Source organism: Moschus berezovskii, chromosome 6 (assembly GCF_049115385.1).
Source record: "Moschus berezovskii isolate FMDL1 chromosome 6, NW_MosBer_1.0, whole genome shotgun sequence".
Lineage (NCBI taxonomy): Eukaryota > Metazoa > Chordata > Mammalia > Artiodactyla > Moschidae > Moschus > Moschus berezovskii.
This window is the reverse complement of record NC_142465.1, coordinates 79,189,011-79,192,354: the sequence shown is the minus strand read 5'-3', so window position 1 is coordinate 79,192,354 and position 3,344 is coordinate 79,189,011.

The window sequence follows — 3,344 nt, the reverse complement described above, 5'->3', positions numbered from 1 at the left end:
CTGAGGCTTCCTTGCATTGATTGATGGGCTCACCTGGGCTCCGGATGCCTGACCTCCTTCCCCGTGAGCCTGTCTCCCAGGATCTTAGGGAGCACGTCCTCCATGGTGCCTCCTGCCTGCCCGCTGGGCTCCCAGCCAGTGGTTTCCCTAAGACACTGGAGCCCTGCAGGCCCTGTTGGATGCCCGGGGGAGCCCATGTTGTCTGACTTGGGCTGAGCACGGGGATACTCCTCCTCCAGCCCCGGGGACAAGGATGGACACAGGGCACCCGAGGGTGATTGAGAGCAGAGGGCTTGTGTGCAGGTGTGAGAGAGGGTCAGCCATAAACAGAGGGGAGAGAGACAGCACACGCCTCACCCAGGCTGCCTTCACGTGTCACCAGGACTCCTGCAGGAACTTCTGGAATGGTCTTGTGTTTACCTTGGGGCACTGCCCTGCCCTCCACCCATCTATCCCCACACAGGGCTAGAATGACTCTTAAGTATATCGACCTTTGCCGCACCCGCCTCCAGCTTTTCTCTGGCAGCCCATGACTCTGAGCACAGATGCCTGACCTTAACTGCAGACCAAAGCAGCATGCAGGAGCCTGGGGTCCCCTGAGGGCAGAGCTGGAGGCCAGGCTCACTCCATCCCCAGGAGCAGGACTGAGGGGCTGGGGGATGGGAGCAGGGATGGAGGGAAAGTCCATCCAAGGCCATGCTCTGAGCTGGTCAGCCATCTGGGACTGCACCTGCCAGGACCTTCTGAGGAGCCTCCATGGGATGCCTCAGGCTCCTCCTCTCTGGGGAGGAAAGGGGAGCATCCGGGTGTTGCTCTCACCCCCACGAGCCTGCTCCATGGGACACCAACTCTCTGGATTTCCACGTGGAGCATGTGAGCACCAAACAGGCTCCCATGCCTGGAGCCCAGGGCAAGAAGCCAGAGACCCGGGACCTAGAAATGATCCCAGGACAGCCCTAAGTCCCTCCCCACGTGCTGCAGAGCCTTCTCCACGCTTTCGTCCAAACCTCCCTCGGAAGACTTTCCTCAGTGCCTCTGATTCCCTCTCAGCCACTGTTACCCTGAGGCTTCAACCAGCCCTTCCGCTCCTTCCTGGAGACGTCAGAAAATAAAAAAGCAAAGTGAAATCACTCAGTCATGTCTGATTCTTTGCAACCCTATGGACTGTAGCCTGCCGGCCTCTCCCATCCATGGGATTTTCCAGGCAAGAATACTGGAGTGGGTTGCCATTTCCTTCTCCAGGGGATCTGGAGAAGGATTGACTCAGGGATCGAACCATCAGCAGTCATGGCCATCGCCTGCCTGACCTTCAGAAACAGGAGTTCATTTCTTCATCAGTTCCTGGAGAATTCCCATTCTGCACAGACTTCTGGGCAGGGTTTCAGGCACTGGATACAGAACCATTCAGAGTCCACCCCCATGTCTCCCTGAACCCTTAGAGCTGGACCCCACTGAGCTCAGTGTGTGGTTGATGCAATTCCCCAGTGACCCCTGTGTCAAGTGAGGTCCTTGTGGTTCTGAGCAACAGAAACTGAGTCTGGCTAAGAGGGTGCTGGGGGGAAGCAGGGGAGGTCAGAGAAAGGAAGAAAACCCTCAAACTCGCACAGTTCAGGAAGGAGAGGAAGCAGGACAGGTCCCCCTGCAGGAGCTCACGGTCTGTCCCCTGCGGCCAATGCCAGCAGGGGGCTTAGGTCCAGGCACCAGAAATCCCAGTATCAAATTCTCAGGACACAGAATAGCTTGGGTCCAGGGACTATATTTTTGGATCAGTAGGTCAGGCTGAAGGATGAGGAAGATGAATGGGTGACAGGGACCCTGAACCCTGGGGGGAAAGTCTCAGGTCAAGAGGCTCCAGACTAAGTGCTTCCTGGATGTACACGTGCCCTCTTAGACCAACAGAAATGACTCTCCTCACCCTGTTCTGGGTCCAAGCACCCCACACACGACAGAAAGTGCACTGCTTACTTCCCCAGCTGGAGACAAACACGAATCACCTTCACCTGCTGCATCTTGCAGTGATGTCAGGGGTGAAGGGCCCAGAGCGATGTCAGTGCTTCTCCTGCTCCGTTGGGCCCCTTTCTCAGTGTTCTGCATATATATTATATACGTGCAGGCAACAGGGAGGTGCAGTAGAGACCCAACCTCCAGGAATATTGCTCCCCTGATATCAGTCTTCACTGGGATCCCACTCCCTGTTCCTCTTTCCTGCGGGGAAATTCACTCCTGTGGAGCCTGGACTGGGCCATCACTGTGACAGCACTGTCCCCGGGATCCTCATCGGATCCTCACTGCACCTCTGAGAGCAGGTGGTATCCCCCCACGGAGAACAGGAGGAAACTGGGCCCAGGGTCCAGGAATGTGGCCACGACCCCTGCCTAGGAAGGACTGTCCTGGATGGGGCCTCTGTGTGCTTCCAGCCTCTTTCCTGCATCCAGGTTGAGCTGATTGGTCGGGAGGACATGGGATGTCCTGTCCCAGGAAGAAGTGAAGCAAGCACGTGGTGTCTCTGTAGCACAACTGTCCTGGGTCCGGGGCAGTGTACCTGCCTTCCTGGAGCCCAGGTCACCCGGCTGTCTGTCGCCACCTGCTGTCCCGTCCCACGTGGGGAGAGACGGGCAGGGGTCTGTGCTGCACGCACGTGCCCACCACCCAGGACCTGAGTCCCTCCCAGCAGGGCTTCTGTGGTGGTTTCTAGTTTCTCTGCAGGCCCTGGCACTGGGTGGTTTTAAGCTGCTGCTCCCATATCTCAAAGGTACCTTGCAATTCACAGAGCCGCCTTCACACCAGCTTCACACAACCTCCTGTTGGCTTGTTCTTGGGGCTTAAACCTAACTGAGCAGTGTTGTGCTAAGTCTGCAGAGGTCAGTATTTACACTAAAGCTGCTTCTTTTCAGCAAGTTGTGTTGCTTGCACAGAATATCTACCAAGGGTTTACACTCAGAGGAGTGATGACCTGGGCTAGGCCCTGTCTTCCTGTCAATGACAACTGGTGATAAGAGAGTTGTTCCGTCACAGCCCTGCTTCCAAAGCACTTATAGTCCTAGCCGGCTCTCCTGCCTATGGCCGCACCCTGCTCAGCCTCTGCTGCTTAGCTCTTGTGTCTCCTAAGGCTGCTAAACCCACTCTGACTTTACAGTACCTGTTAAACATAAAAAATAAAAAAAGCTTTTTCTCTATTTACCTAAGGTAAAGCTGCCTGAACCCCGATATCCACTGCAACCTTCAGTAGATGTGCGCATGGGCAGAGACACCCAGCTGTAAGATTCCTTCAGGGTGAGGTTCTGTGTTTGTCTGCAAGTCTAACTCACTACTTCCCCTTTGCTGACCGCAGCTTGTCCCCTTCC